Below are 17,386 nucleotides of genomic sequence, written 5' to 3'. Positions count from 1 at the left end.
AAAATTTGATTTTCCTACACAGATGGAGGACATAACTTAAGTATGTCCAGAACAAAGAGAGTATAGAGGTGAGATATGAGTGAGTATTTTTGAAGTTAATATTTCAGTATTTTAACTAAATTGCTTATGTTTCCTCCTTTGTAAAAAAAAAAAAGGTGGATCATCAACAACAGCTAACCTGTGATCTCGAGACAATGGAAGAAACAGTCCACTCAGCCTCGAAGAGTAGACATCAAGTTCAGCTCATCTAGAATTGAGAGGGACAAACATGACCAAAGTGAGTGGACACACTGCTTTATCATCTGTAACCTTGGAGGCTCACTCAGCCTCGCCGTGTGCTGGAAAGGTTATTGATCACTCGTTAATGTCATATCAAATATAAATTGATCGATGAAAAGCCTCCTTATCCAAAATACTAGAAATAGGGGCATTTTCTCCAATTATTGCTCTCATTAGCAGACTGTTTAGGTTGCTCAGCGCTACATGGGCTGTTAGTCATTTTCCATTTATTTAAGTTATGAAATGACATGTTAGTAGTTTGAGTATCTCAAGCTATGTTCAGACTGCAGGTTTGTTTCTTAAATCAGATCTTTAAGAGAAACTGCCCGCACGGTTAATTGCATCAGAGCAGATTTGCATACTCAAACAACTGTGGTAATGTTGTAGGCGTCAATTGCTATGTAACTACACCAGTGACGCAGTTCTCCAGCATGGAAAGATTAGAAGCGAAGGTCCTTCGTTTTGTGCTTAAAACAATCATGCTGTGAAGTCGGTGTCGAGCTTTTCTCTGTCACACTCTGTGTTGTCTTCCATAGTGCTCTCGAGCATGGCTTCATAGATGTATTAAGAGAAGTGTGTATAGTGTTGGAGGCACGGCCCTGTTCATTCTCGTGAAAATTTGCGTAATGATGCACGAAGCTGAAAAAGTTTGACTTTGTGGGTATAAAATTACCTGGATCTTCCACATTGCAGGACACATAGAGCGCAATATCGACTTCCATCGGCAAAGTGCCAAACTTCCGGTTTAACACTCAGTTAATCTGGATAAAATGATAGTCTTTCGAAAAAGTATCAACCAAAGAGATTGAAATTTCATTGTAAAACTAGTCATTTTGCAGGGGTGGTGACGCTCAAAAGAATTAGCCACTACTATACAGACGTCTCTTGTAAGTTAAGAATGTAAGTCAACAGGAAAACATCTTTTGGGGCTAGATGGCATTATGTGAAGGACCTAGAAAGTGTATTTTGCCACTATTTTAAATTTGCTTCAAATCTTGGCGCTCTGACTGTGAGTTTGCATGAATTCTTCTCAGCACTTTTGTCACTTTGAATTTTACTATATTGTTTTGTGTCGCGTTGAGAGTAACAGGAAAGACACCTTAAAACCTGATCTGAGCGTCCACACTAAGATGAATTTGTAGACATCTGATTGGAACTGCGTTTCACACCAGCTTCAAATGTGGTTAGGATCTGATTTCCAAAAATTGCATTTCATGTGTTTTTGCTTTCTCAAACAAACCTGGAATCAATCTGAATTTCCCAAACATGGATTCAGCCTGACAGTCTGAACAGCGCCTGAGTTTCCTGAGTTGACCAGTGGCTTTTAGCAGTTCATCATCTATTTGACTGCATCTTTCTGGTGGTTAAACTTCCCAGATTTTAAAGTTGATGAGCTTTATGTGACTACAGCATAAAAACACTGTCAAGAAACATCCTGGGCAACATTGCCTTTTGATAATGCCATGAGCTTCTTGGATGAGTTGAAACAAGATTTGAGTCTTGGACATGGCCATTTAACTTTAACACGTTTGCAACACAGAATCTGTTCTCATTATGTCCCATGGCATTATCAGCTGACATCTGGTTAATGAGGAAGACATAAAAGACCAGCATGCTGGATCCTTTTTCCTCATTATTGAAATCCCCATAATATCCCTTTCCTCCTGAAAAGCATTAACTCAGTTTTTTTTTTTTTCGAATTTGTTGTAAAACAGAACTTGATGATTTGATTGATTCAAACTGCTGAAACCTCATATTAGCTTCAGATGAACATAGTTTTTGCACTGAAATAGGACTGTGAATTTTGTGTCCATTGTCAACATCATTAAAATTGCATTTAGAAGAATCTTTATTCAGCCATTATGGGTCAGCAGTGCTTTCAGTGTGCTCATCGGTATGCGAGTATTGTTTAAGGATATTCTAAAATGTGAATCTTTCCTTAATCAACCATCTTTGATGTCACCACTGGATGGCACTGAAGCTCAGGTGTTAACTTCAAAGCCAGACTTCTTAATGATATATATTGATTAAGCCTTTACCTGAAGTGTGAGTCAGGCATTACTTCACTGCCAGCTGAACAGTTTTTGCCCCGTAGCCACGAGGAAGTGAGGCGGATGCAGCCACGGGATGACGCACAATTTTATGTTCCAAACAAGACGACTGAGAGGCACGTGGAAATCCCCCCTTTGTGGTTGACTTGAATTCCAGTCCAGGGTTTGACTGAACCAGCCTGGAGGTATTGACACACGCACACATCAAAATCCCAAAGTGCACACACACACATATATATATATAAAAAGAATGGTAAGCCTACAAGTTGGTCTGTGCACCTCGGTGCAGAAAAAAAATAGTTTTGATACTTGCAGAGCTCAATTCCACTTGAGCAAATAAAATAAATATGCAGGGTGCAGGAGAATATGTTTTTTTTAATTTGGGTGAAGTGATGTTTTAAAGGAAACCCCCAAATGATCAGTTGGATTACTGACCCTGTTTTTTTCTGAATTTGGGAAGAAAATTGTGTTTTTTATGCTTTCAGGGTGAGCAGAGAATACAAAAAAGACTAACATTCTTGATGAGTTGAAGTCATAGGGGTCCATGTTTAACAAAAGGAAAAAAAACGAACTAAAGCATCTTTTAACAAACTCTCACAACCTTTGCAGTATAATCCAAAGCCACTTTCTCACTGGACAAAATCCCCACTGAGGGCTCATTTGTGCTCACCGCCACATACATAGACAGGAGCCCATGTGCGTACTCTGCAATAATCTCATCTGTGTTTGTGCATGTTTCCCGAATGCTAACAGATACAGACAAAATGTAGCAATACCAAGTGAGATCACTGAGGCTATGTTGAGTAGTTGTAGCGACATATGACCATAGGAGACAACAAAGAAATTTGAATGATTGCAGAGCAGGACAAATTGGTAATAAATATGATTTGCCAGTAATATGCAATGAAAAGAATTCTCCGTCCACATGTACAGACCTCCGCCGGCTGCAGCGCTGCTTCTGTTTTGACTCTGCCCTCTAGTGCCATCTTTTTGATGTATCCATGTCAACATAAAGGACACATGGAAATATGAGGTTACGTATCTATTTTCATATGTAAAGGGAGTAGAAATAAGCCTTAACACTCACTAACATCTGACCTTTCTTCTGTAGTGGGAAAGGTCGCAATCTGCATCAATTCCTGACACAGTTGACGTTGCATTAGTCGCAGGCGTTTATTATCAGCTTCCTCTTCGATCAGATACACTTGGCAGCGATGAAAACATGACTCACGGGTAGACGTGCATATTGTTGCTACCATAAATTCTGTCTCATTCTCCTCTCCATCCAAGCAGCTCTTGAACATTGTTCTAAATTAGTTGGCACTGAGTTTGAAAGGCAGACTTAATAAGTACTTTAAGTAATAATAAGTAACTGTGCTAACATTTTCACTGACCTTCATGCTGCTTTTTTACTGTTTTATTAACCCTGTTTCCCTTTGTGTTTGTGACATTAAACATGACACACTAGTTAAACAAACAGAAGCAGACTCGTCTACATGACTGGTTGACTGGCAATGGGAAAGGAGTCTATCACCTATTTCAAGAGGGTTTTCCCATGTTTAAAAAACCAACATACACGTGGTAATTTTGGTGGAAAAAGGGTTCGAGTGTGATTTATTAGGTGGTATGATCAGTTCTTTCCAAACATAGCAAAAATGCATAATAGCGTACAACTGGATAAGTGGATTATGCTGCATGAGTTCTGTGAAAGTTTGCAAACTGATGTTTTGATATAGTGTTACTGTTTTTAAAAGCAGACCCCTATGAGTTCATTTTATCAAGAATGTTTTCCTTTTTTGGAGTCATTGTTCACCAAGGAGGTATGCAAGAAAAACAAGAGTTTAGTCCTGATTTAAGCGTAACACAGGGTGAGTAACTGTCTGGAGGGGTGGTAAATATTTCCTTAATGGTAGGCCCTTTTCTATTTAGGCCTTACTGTAACAGTAAAACCACACAGGGATAGGGCAGGTGTGCTGTACATGTGAGACTGCAGGTATCATTACCCCTACGTGTGGCAGCCAAACACGACATTAGGCCATTAGGGAAATTCGCCCTTTTCTCTTATCCAGCAGTCACACGATACGGGACAGGACAGTCATGACAGTGTGTTCTCAGTCACAGATGCCTCCAACTGTGTGTGTGTGTGTTTGTGTGTGTGTGTGTGTGCGTGTGAGTGTGAGAGAGAGAGAGAGAGAGAAAGAGAGAGTGTTTGTGCTCTTGGAGAACAGGTGTGTTTTGTTTGTGAATGTGTTTATGCCCCCTGTGAAGAATGTGCAAGTGAGGAATGAGAAGGGCAGTTTGTGATGTATAAAACCACCTCGTTCAGCCATCTGCCCTATTAAAAGCCTGAAGTCTTTGTGTGTGTGTGTGTGTGTGTGTGCGTGCGTGTGTGTGTAGGGGGTAGATTAAATAGTCTTTCATCCGTAGTGAATCATCTGTACTGTTCAGGGACATTTTAGCACAACAAAACATAATAGCCGTACATTTTTTTTCCATTAAAACATGAAAACTTCCAGGGGACTTGTGGTCAGTGCAACTTTAAAGAGAGAGACAAATAACTAAAAGTCAGACATGATCACACACAAATGATTGTTTTCACAGAAACTGGTGTAACTGAGGACGAGGAGGTACAGTTGATAACATGTAAAAACTGTTCTTATACAATCAAACTGAAGTTTTAAAAGCAGCAAAAACCACCTGAACAACCTTTTTATTATTCTTAAAACACCTCCTGGCACTTTTCAAAGAATTTATCTAAACCAGCTTGTCATGTTAGTGGCTGATAGTAAATGCTAATCTAAAAAAGATCCAGCTAGTCTAAAATACAAGTGTGTTAACCACAGAGTTAAAAACATGTTTTTAAAAGAAATCCTTTCCTTTTCATCACAAAACTTTTTTTTCCCAAAAATCATCTTCCCTCTCTTTCCAGTCTCCTCTGCATGACTGTTGTAGTGGATTTAATTGATGAAAGCAATCAGGTGTTACAGCCTTCACCTGGATTTACCTGGTCAATGAGCCGTGTCAGAATTCTTGAAATGCTGAAACGTTTGCAGTCATACTGCAGTTATTGGCTTTTAAAAGATGCAGGCCAACTATGGGATGTTTCTGGGCCTCATATGATCATAACATATCAAATATGTTTTGCACAAATTGTCATCCGAAAGAGTAGTTAAGATATTATAATGGAATTTTAGAGTTTGTCATCATCTCAAAATGATACAAAATGTTGATGACTCCTTATGCAATAATTCTTGTTCCTATGAACTGCTTTCTTGAATTGTTATGTTACTTCCCCAGTGACTAGGAATTCTGCCAGTTACCAGCCAGCAGACAGGACCTACGAGCTAAATGCAGTTATGACCTGCCCCTGTGGTTATGGTTGTGCTAACATCGGGGTTACTACAATAACTGTATGAACCTCCACTCCCCCAAAAAATGTAACTGTCTGCCATTTCCAAATTACAGGTGTCCTGTGGCGTTTAAAAGTTCTGTTTACATATTGTTTCTCAACAAAATGCATTGTTAAAACAGTTTTAATTGCACATCTTTTACATCCATTCAAAAATTGCTCTGTAGCTCTACAAGTGGTCTCATACTTATAAGCTTATTTAAAAAAATATCATATACGTTTATATCCAGTTTAAAGGTGAAAGCCCATTGCGTTTTGTCATTTATGGGGGAGAAAAATCCCAAATCTTGACAATCTGTTCACATGCAGTCAAAAAACAAATTCATAGTTAAATTCAGACGTATTTCACCACTTCACCGCCTCCTTTTATCAGTACGACATGTAGCAACTAGTATCAATTAAGCTACAAATTTCCATTCGATACAATCACCTGTGTAGCTGCCAAGAGTATTACTCCACATGCTTCTCTCGAGACGTCTTGGAAGTGTCAGTATATGTTTCTCAAAGACCAGGCACTGTTTTCCATGAATCTGAGGCACAGATTATGCAACCTCATCCTACACTGTTCTTTAAACTGCCTTCAGGGAATGCTAACACTACTGTCAGACTGACTATATCACTCCACTCACAACGCCTCAGCCTGCATTTTTACAACTCCAGTTTTGATAGCTGAAAGCAGTGGTGCATGGCAGCGAAACTTACTCTACTTATTTTGTGTTTTTTTTTAAGTGATGTCGCCTAATAGATCTATTTGATAAATCTATTTTAGTGTCAACTCTTTGGTAGATGTTGTTGTACTACTTTAGAAGTTCTGCAAAAGTCAAATCATGTGTCATCAGTCAAATTGTCTCTTTAGGGTTTACCTGCAGGACATCTTATTGAGGACAATATTTTTCATACTCATCCCTGGTGGAAAGAAATGTAAGGTCATGTCTCTGCAGGCATGTACATTTCCGCCCTCTTTTTTCTCACGACCCAAAGGGATGTGTGATTTTAAACACATCTGTGCGTCTAGTTTGAAAAAAAAAGCCGCTTCACAACAACAGGTGTTGTTAACGTGTGCTAATACTATATAATAATTCTGTGGTTGAGACATGTGGTCAGTACTGTAACTGGTGATAAGTGTTATTGAGAAAGAGTGAAGTTGGAAAGCAGCTCAGTATTTGTCCTTCAGAACGGGACATGCAGATGTGTTGAGAAAGAAGCATTCTTTTTAAAGCTGCGCTGTCAGATTTGCTCTTTGGCGGCCCCCAGTGGCACTGACAGATAACTTGGATTTTTGGACTGAAGTACCCTTTAGCTATGGAGCGAGAAGAGAGAGTTGTGGCATTGAAAATAAACATTTGGCATTTAAAGAGGAAACGCTGACATAGAATAAAAAGATCCACAGGAAAAAAACACAGGAATTAAAATTACTTTTATTTTATTTTGTTGTTTTTTTCATTCTGATGTGTTTTTCAATGACAATTTTCTCATTTTTTTCTTCATGTCACCCTTTTTTCATGATGACAGTAGTTTTTTGGTTTTTTTTAAGTATCTACTTCCCTCACTGTTTTGGCGTGGAGAAGAGGAGTTTGCTGGGAGGGCAAAAACAACATGATTTACATTTCAACTGACAGTCGTCCTTTTTACACAGAGGTCATGCTATAGTTCTGATACAGAGTCCCTTCTTAATGCCTCCTTTGCATGCCAAAATCTGATTTTGGATGCCAAAACCTACTGTCACTGTTCCACCAGACACACACACACACATACACACACAAAGCTGGATTCAATTTAACGTATGAAAACAGTAAAACAGTCTGTGATAAAGGGATCAAATTCTTCTCTTTTTCCAGAATTTGTGATAAAATGTATTTTTTTACAAAAATCTCTCAGAACTGGTGCGTTTGAGTGAGCATGCTGTTAACAATGTCTGTTTCCTCTTGTAGTTTGTAACACGTCAAACTAAAACTACTGACTGTAGTCTATTCACCCCCCTCTGCACGCACACACACACACACACACACACCCATCCCTCCCATAACAATTGTTTTGACCTTTGCTCTGAGGAAATAGGGCCGTCTGTGCTTGATGTGACAGGTTGGCACATCACCTGGATACAAGCAAATAAACGAGCAGAGGGAAAAAATATCAAGGGAACATTTCAAGCATTCACAGAGAGCTTTCAAAATGGAACAATGACTTTGCCCTGGGGGGAAAAAGTGATCATGCTGGTATGTTTATATTAGACAGAAAGGAAGCCATCATTGTCATCACCAGTGATTTTCTCTTTCACGGCAAGATTTTGACAGTTGACTGTATCTTAATAACAATTCCCTCTATGTATAAGTCAATTGTCACGGATGATGCGCTTATGTAAACATTTTTCTTCACAAAAAAAAGCAGGCAATTCTTTTTCCTGTCAGGTTTCGTGAACTCTGTGGCATTATCGCGACTAGTGTGAATACTAAAGAGCTATTTTTAACTATTTCAGTCGTAAATCAAGTCCTGGCACTCTATTGTTCCATTTTTTATGGCGCATTCCCATTTTTTTTAGCTGCTCTTGGCATTGGGGGATGATGGGGTGGGGATGTTCATGTAAGGATTGGGAACACTTCAGCGAAACAGACATCGGGGGAAGTAATTGTGTAAATTAGAGGAAGAGGTGGGGGAGTTCATCATCTATCTTCCCGTAAGCAAAAACCCTGGCCCAGTAAAACACAGCCCAGTTGGTACAGCAATAGGACATGCGGTTATTAATACAGAAGAGGGAGGTGCGCTCACCTCGACAAGCGCCAACATGCGAGCGCATTACCTCTACGGCTGCTATGGCAAAGATGTGAGCTGCATTCCTCTGCCCACAAACTCAGAGCTTTTTTCCCCTGACAGAGGAGAGGCTCCACAGAGAGCTGGGAGAGTTTGAGGCTACAGAGAACTCATCTACACTTTCTTCTGTGGCCTCATGTCCCACATTATTATCACTCTACACTTGCATTATGGTTTTACAAAAGTACCTTTCATTTTTTTAGTTGCCATTTTGTTTGGATCTTTATTTCAAACAAGCCAAATAACATGGGGGAATGAAAATAAAATGTAAGAAAGAGAAACAACATCAGAGTGCCCGTCAGACATATTTAGTAAACAACATAAGTATTTCGTGTCCAAAAAGGAGTAGAAGGATGTAAATACTTACCAAATCCTACCTCTTTTTTCTTTCAATTTTATCAAAAAACTTAATTTTATACATGAATATTCCCAGTTTTTGCCCCAATAGTCACCATACACACCTCAAATCAAATAAACACACACTCACACACATAACAAAACAAAGAAAACACATCACAACAAAAAATATCACGCTATCAAGAGCAAACTACCTGCTTTATACTCCTGTCGTACTGTTCCCCTTCCCCTCTGTTCTACCATCTCATATCCTTTCAGTGTGTTTTTCTGCATGTATAGATGTAGAGTACGTGTTCTCTGTGTATTTGATTAAATACAGACTGAGACGACAAATGCCTGGATATATATTTAAATATATGTTACATGCAGAGAGAATTTTTTCACAGGGCTGGCGATGGGGCCACTGAAAATGTTGTGCATACACTCATACTGTTACAGTTTATGTTTTGAGTTCATACTAACACAGTTTTAATATGTTATGTATCTTTATATACTTTTTAGCTGAATTATAGTGCTTTGAGTAGCTGGTTGTCCTTTTTCTGTAAAAAGTCAAATATAGAGCTTTAACTTGAAGAAGCACATTGATTGTAGACAAAACATGTTTGGGAACAAGTCTTATCAAGTTTTGGGCAGATTTGTGGGCACTAATAGAACAAATTTTAATTCAGATATCCCCTCTCATCTCATCCCTTGCTGAAATTTAGCTTAACTCAAGAGTGTCATTTAGCAGTCTGCCTGACAAGCTGTGCCAACATGGCTGGTACGATGGATACTTTTGGTTTTCCAGTTTCACAAGATACCACTTTCTTCTTGCTAACTTTAAAAAGGAGCACGACACAGCCTCTTAAAGACGGTAATGTCAGCCTATAATTATTTTTCACTGAGGTGGGGGGGGCAGTAATTGTATCAGTGGGGCGCCATTAGTTACATGCACAGTAAAGGCTGAAGTAGACAGAGTATGATTAAGAACAATAATGTTATGTATGTAGCACAGATTTCTTAGAAGATAGTCTGGTATTCCAAAAATGTCGATGACTCAGTGTTATGTTGGTTTGGTATCCGTCGCAATGACTTGGTGTGCTGTTTTAATGTCCCGTGCCCTGAAACACTTGACTTGAAACATATCAAACCAACCCATACGATGAATCATTCAATTCAAACGTTCAAACAAGAATCTAGAGAGGGTCATGGAAATCTTTTTAGATCCAGTCTTATTGCTTGAAGCTAAATGAACTTTTACATACAATCAAAAAATTAAAGATACAACAGCATCTTGTGAATCTGCCAATTAGCTGTCTTGTAAATCGAGCCCTTATACATTATAGAAGACTTGCAAGATTTTTGCACACTTTCATGTCATAAAATCTTTACCCTCTAATCCAAACCTTGATTTCACTTAGCTGCATGTCAGCGTACGGCACAAGATACACACACGATACGAATATACAGGCCTCAAAGGGGTGATTCTTTCTTTTTTTTTTTTAAAGGAGTGCATGATCCAGTGTTTAAGTCTCACATTGCTAGAGAATGTATGCCATAGCCTTCAAATCTTCTGTTTTTAATCTTTTTTTTTTTTTTTTTTACCAATAATGTAGTTCCTCTGCTTTATCACACTCGACCACAGTGAATTGCCTCTTCGGGAGTGGGTGCAGTTAGTTACTGTGCTACCTTGTTGAGCCTGTGACCACCACAACTCTGACAAAGATCAGCAGTGGCAAGTGGATGACACTGCTCAGTTTTACCGAACTAATTACACTAGTTCCTCAGACCAATATTTTAAATACATTTTTATTCATTGATGTGTAACAAATGTTGTTGATCTGCAGGTTTTGTCTGCAATGCATCGTCAACCACTCCTGTTGCTGCCATCCATTAATCTCCATTAAAACAGATGTCACCACATCCCTGGTTGCCTGTAATTAAGTGGTGAGTAACATGATCTACTTAATAGGAATGATAGTCAAAACTATGAAAACAATGCTCTAAACAGATGTTTTTTACCTACAAAAGAGGCAGTTACCTTGTGATAGCCAAAGGTAGGAGCTTAAATGTATCTTATGCTTTAATTTACTGCGACAACACAAGTTTACTCCACCGAATGCACATTTATCTGCCTCACACTTATCTGTCCACGATCAGCAGCAGCCTTAGGCGGCACTTTTATCATATATTTGACAGACATGCCTCACTCACACCAGTGTGGTTCAACAAGGTAATTTGTCAGTCCCCAAACTTCAAAAGGCTGATATCTTGTAATGACTTTAGCCCCCGAGCTCTGTGCGAAGCCTTTATGCACCTTGCATGTTGTCTCATTTGACATCTTTTCCAGCTTTCTTTATTCGCTACAAGATTTTAACAAAGTGAAGGCATTTTAACTTATCTTAACTACAGTGATCGGGTGGCTTTCTCTCTCTGCCAGCGCATTTTTTTCATTGTCTGGTTTCCACAGGACACAGAATAGAAAGGAAGTGTTTACACAGACATTGAGTTAAATTTGTTAATAACCCAACAAAACTCATGAGATGCAGTGACAGATAAAAGCAAAACCTCTCTAAAACCCACACATATACACAGACACATTCACTCAACTATTTTGCACAATTAGGCAAAGTTGCAGGACTATAATTATGATTCACATTTTTTAATGAATTTCACAAAATTAGTACAGAAGAGGAGGACTTCTACAACCGGCCCCACTTCATTTGGGTTGAGCTACAGCAAACTCACCAACGCTGCACTGGGCTTTAACCTGATTTACTGGTTTAACTTCTTTTAATTATGCTTGGCTTCTCCTTTTTATTGTCTGATTGTATTTATTTCTCCAAACAATCATGACACAGAGACACTGATTGCCAACACAATAGGCTGTCAGGTTGTCCAGTTGGCTCACATTTAGATATCTTGTGTCAGTAATACCATACGTTAAGATTAATCTCTATAGTTGACTGATCATGTACAGTATGTTGTATTGCTCTTTGACAGCTCAATATGTTAACGCTGTCAGGGCTGATTAACAGCAGACTGACTCAGCACCCCTTCATGTTTTTTCCCATTACCACTTTGCTCTGTCTCCCAATCTTTACACTTGTATTTTGAGTTAAATTTATTCCCCAAAATAGAGACAAAGTAGCATAGCATTTTACTTCCAATATTCTACAGATATTGCAGCTTTATTGTTTATAGTGAATTCTTTTGACAACGATAATTGTGTAGTGAAATTCTGATATCGTGCCCGCCCTAGCTCAGCCAGACTTTTCCCCTGCGCTGCTACAATGCTAAAACAAAGTGTGGCTTTATGGCAACATGAGACCAGATTAACATTAACATAAAGCATGTTGTTGGAAAAGTGATAACAGGGATCATCTTAAAATATCACCATAATCTCAATAAATTAATGATGTTGATATGAGTATTTCTCCAGACTGAGATTAGGCAGAGGTTATCCAACAAAAAAGACATCATATAGACACAGTTTTGAACTGCTAACTGCCCAGCAACCATAACAAAAACCTAACAAAACTGTCAGTTAATTCACAGTCTAATTTTACCGAGCAGTGCATCATATTGGGTGAAATTACAGGACTGTGATTAAAACAAAAAAAACTGTTAGCTTCAGACGACAGCAATCTATTACCTAACAGCTTACCAATAAACAACCTACATAAGTGACCCGTGTGCCCTGGCTTGTGTATTGCCGTGCAGGGTGAAACCAGATGAGCCAAATACACAAATAAAGCAAAGCAAAAGCCAGCTTAACTGCCAACTGTATCACTGCGCAGAAAAGAGCATGCAGCTACTCATGGATGAGAGGCTCATTACAACGCAAGATGTAAACATTAATGGCGTCCTCTTTGGCTGAGCCAGCAGTGGATGCACACTTCCCCTCTGTGCGGTGATTCGGTTTGTGGGTGGGATAGTTCCCACACGAAACTGCTTACAACAAAGTCTGTGGATTATCTTGAGTAACCGGTTCATGATTTCTGGAAAGAGACATTGCTCTTGAGTTTCTCAAACGTGGTTTTTTTTTTCGTACTTTGAGTGCCACAAGCCAAGTGCCATTTAGTTCCATTATATTGCAGAAATTGATATTTCCAAAACTCAGCAACTCCAACCAAAATAATCTTGATTGATAAATGGCACTACAGGTAAGAGGACACATTTTTTGTTTTTTTTGGTGGAACTGCCCCTTTAATTTCTGTAGATCTAGATGAGAGTGCAGCTCAAGACATAAGCAAAGCACAAATTAACAATAAAAAAATCATATTTTAAGCGTCTTATGTTTTCCAGAGGTGGAATATACCCACGATAAACCCATTCATATGAATATTTATATTCCTTTATACCAGCATAAATGATCCAGAAACCTTCTTGAAGTTCAGCACCAAATGAGGCAGTAAGATCTCAGCCTGCTTTGACAGTGAGACTGCATCAATCATATTTTATTTTATCTCCCCTACTGTCTAAATTTAGTGTGAGGTGACGCAATGCATCACATATTTCTTTGAAGGAAATGGCGTAGGCAAGAGCAAAAAAACAACATCAGCCATATCAAAAGCTGGGTGGGTGTGGAAGGGTCCGGCCTTTTTCTCGGTGGGTGGAGGTACCAGCCTGCCTTCCCTTTGTACATCTTACATCTGGAACGGGCACATTTTTTCCCCTCTTTTCCAAATAACATCTGCAGCTAAAAAGCCAGACAGGTAGTTAGAGTTGATTGGTCATGGATGGATTTTCTCTCTCTCTCTTCTCTTTCTATGTTGCTCTCTCTCTCCCTCCCTTTTTTTTGTATTCTACAAAGCCCAGAGGCTAGTATTTCACTGATTACAGAGTCCCTCCATTTGAATGGTCGTTTGTGTATTGTCAGAACAAAGGGGCGAGCGGCCTCTGAAGAGGTGCTAGACAGGGGAATGGATTGGGCTCAGCGATTAGGATGAGTGGAACTGCAGGTTCAGGCTAGCTTACCAGAGCAGAGACAGCTCAAGGAGGGACTCCACTCCAACTGCTGTGGGACCGTTCGTGACTGGGGGAAGAGGACTTGTGTGCTGCAGCTGCACTGCAGTGCGACTTATTGTTGAACTTAAATTGTAAGGGAGAACATATCGTGCACTGACCGACCCGTTGTAGTGCTCTAGATCGGGCTTGTAATTGTAGATGCTGAAAAACTGATTAAGATTAATTAACTGATTACCTGTAAAAGGTTCATCACAACCTTAAGGCAACTATTAAGAAGTAAATATCAGCCTTAACAATTAAGTGGCCCAACAGTGAAGTAAAACGATGCCATTTATTTAGGAAGTTATTGTTTGAAAGAAAATCAAACATAAAATGTCTTAAAAATGTCCCTTTTGGCATTTTCCAAATAATTCCCCACACAGCTCAACTTTAGCCTGAAATATATGTACAAACAGATTTCATTTCATTATGGAAAACTATGACCTAAAATGTTCATCAACTATTGTTTTATCCATGATGAAGATGAGGCGTAGACAAGCAAACAACAGATATTTCATAATAAAAACGATGACGAAATGTAGGTTTTATTTTCGCTGACGAGATGAGATGGGACAAAAATGATAGTGTTGGGAAATGCTACATTAAAAATAAGAGAAAATAGAACAATAAATTACTTTATGACATGTTTTTTTAAAAAATGTTTTTATCAGGAATCCAAGAATGGTCGTGCTTGCAATTATTTGTGTGACGACGTGTGTGTGTCTGTATCTGATTGTGGGTTATGGGGCACATGGATATGTGGAGTGTGTTGGTCACAGTGGTGGTTGTTAGCAGCTAGCTCCACTTGTTAGCTGTTGAACCGCTGCAGAGCGAGCAGCTGCTGAATTTGGCAGTTAGGAGGCTCAGTTATCTGTGAGTGTGGCTGAGCTGTAAGTTTATGGTCTGAACTCAGAGCTAAAAGTGCAGTTTTAATCATCAATTCTGTGAGAGGATGCAAGTTTAAATCTCTAGACTAACATGAAGCAGATTTCAAAAGATTTTAGGATGAAAAATTGTATAATTTTCAGCTTTTTAAGAGTGAGATGGATTAGTCAGAGTTTTCAGTGAACCTGGGTGGAAAAAGTGTTGGCTAGTTGTCTTAAATTAGTTATTGATGGTCTCAAAATTTGAGATTTCGAGTTTTCAAATGGTGATCAGGAAGTGTGTACTCATAAATCATCGTTAAAACCCGTCAAGAACTCTGCCGAAGAAGATTGGTAAAAATTATTTGTAGATGTAGAAAAATGTAAAGACTTACAACCTGTCATCTTAATTCATTTTTTCCTAATATCTGAAGTAGCCCAATTTAATAAGTTAAATAAGAAAAAACATTCTGACTAAAATGTGATGCCTCCATCCACTAAAAGTACACGAAAACTATGTTTGATAAAAATGACAAAAATGTTACTAAAACTAGTAGGTGTTTTCATCTAAAAACTAAGACTAACCTAAAATAGTTGCCAACATTAACACTGAGGTCAACAAAGTTGTATTTTTTGTAGTTTTGACTTAACAAATAGTGCGAATGATGGGATTCTTTTTCCAAAAAGCTGTGATTAATTGATAGATTGTTGGATTTCTTTTTTTCCAAAAACAATGCAGGTCTCCCCACTATTTCGAAATGACATTGTTATAATTAAAATGTTCCTGAATTTGATAGTTACACAAGACCAGACCAATCTGCTGTGTTGCCACAACAAGCGCAAAACAGACCAGTTGCACCTGAGGAAGTGCTTTTCAGACAGCACCGTAATCAGATAAACATTAGCCTGACAGGTTTCGGCTTTGAACACTCACTCAGTACTTCTCACCCCGAACATGAAGGTAATGACTTGAAATCAAAGTCGTCCTCATCAAATTGTGTGGGTGAGTCTGGGTCACACTCTTGGTGGGCTTCAACATCCTTTTGATTCTAAAGCGTCACCTTTTCAAAGCTGTTTCTAAGCTGATTTTTAATTTAGCCGTCGGCCTTTTGTACCATTAATGAGATCTATAAAGTGCTATTCGTCAAGGGTTGAGGATGCATTTAAAACACAGCAGGGCAGCGAGGTGTTTGCAATAATCGTCAAATAATCATGCATTTTGCGTGAATGAGTCAAAGCTTCTTTGTGAGTCTCATAGCAGTTTAATGCCACATTGCAAACAAACAGCCCCTTAATTTGGTAATTATGGCAGTCTGAGAAAAACAATTATGGGGTCGTTCAATTCAGGGAGGAAAAAAAAATTAAAGAGCTGACAAAAAACACTTACATCATTTTACTTCCCAAACTTTCGCCACCAGTCCACCCAGCTCTGAAGGCTTATTATGTCATTAAGGCACTCATATTGTAAAGTCTGAGAAACTTTTTGATTACCTCTGCTCGTCCAAGGGACTTGACATTTATCTGTCAAGCACGAGCCAAAAAACCCAGAACACATGGGGTCTGTCGGCACATTGTTATTCAATTGTAGCACTGTGACACATTTTGGCAGTTTCTCCGCGCTGAGCAATGGCCAAAGAATCCGTCCAGGCAGGAATAGTTTAGTGATGTCTTCGAAATGCATGTAGTCACATAAAGTTATTTCACGTGTTAGCAGCTAGCAACAAGAGAGCAACAACTCTCGACTCTGAGAGACGAGATGGAGCAAATCATCATTAGCGTCAAGCAGGCGACTGAAGTCAATGGAAACATTAATATGTTCTGCATGTACCACGGTGCTCAGAGATGATTTGTTGAAGAGCGATGCTTTAATTTTCACCCTTCACTCCCACGGCCTCTCCACCCCCCAAAAGAGCGCCCGCACCCAAATTCTCTGGCCTCTTCCCTTCAAGGCAAAACCTAAATGGCCCTTAATGACTCCATGCAAACAATGTGTGACGGGGGACAAATTACTAAAACACTTCCCGCTTTTTTTTTTTTCCCCTCCTCCTCCTACTTCAGGTGATAACTTGAAAGGTCTCCGAGGTAGCTGGCTGTAGCTGCGCCCTCCCTCCCTCCTCTGGCTCCTCTCTCTGTCACCCTCCGCAATGTCAAGGTGTCGCGACCCCGTTACGACCCAAACCCATGTTAACCGTTGGACTTCAGTAGCCTGCAGAAGGGCACGGCCCGCAGTGTGAAAAGGGATGTGTTTGGAGAGGCGGGGGTGGGGTCAGCATATACTAATGGGGTGAGGCTGATTTCAGCGAGATGAGAGGAAGAGGGCCGTCCTGTTTGGGTCTCACACGCTTGTCGGCCTGTGACTTCTAGTTAAGAAAAAAAGCTCCTGGGTGGCTTATATGAGTCAGTGGTCACCCCTCGGCATCAATCGCCTCACCTTGAGAATTGAATGGGTCACATACCCCCCCCCCCCAGGTACCCACCCCCCCCCGGCGGCCCTGGCACCCCTCCTTTCCTTAAAGTCAATATGTCCGTGTCAGAGATGAAAGTGCAAAGTGGGAGGGACGCGGAGGGGGTCCTGACACTAATGTAGTACATTGGGCTTCACTTACTGATCTGCCAAGTTCTTTTGTCAA

The 17,386-nt window shown here is 39.6% G+C and overlaps 1 protein-coding gene across 1 annotated transcript in view; it reads left to right on the top strand.

Annotated features, from left to right (window-relative positions):
* The first annotated feature begins 199 nt into the window (after positions 1-199).
* The window catches only part of fgf24 (fibroblast growth factor 24), a 36,906-nt gene continuing 19,719 nt past the window's right edge, over positions 200-17,386 (top strand). Inside the window, exons 1-3 of the mRNA XM_042493117.1 lie at positions 200-277; positions 2,375-2,515; positions 10,731-10,830. The gene's annotated coding sequence lies outside the window, so the exon portion shown is untranslated. The remainder of the gene's footprint in view (positions 278-2,374; positions 2,516-10,730; positions 10,831-17,386) is intronic.

This window comes from Plectropomus leopardus, chromosome 9 (assembly GCF_008729295.1).
Source record: "Plectropomus leopardus isolate mb chromosome 9, YSFRI_Pleo_2.0, whole genome shotgun sequence".
Taxonomy (NCBI): domain Eukaryota; kingdom Metazoa; phylum Chordata; class Actinopteri; order Perciformes; family Serranidae; genus Plectropomus; species Plectropomus leopardus.
This window is presented reverse-complemented; position numbering and strand designations above follow the sequence as displayed.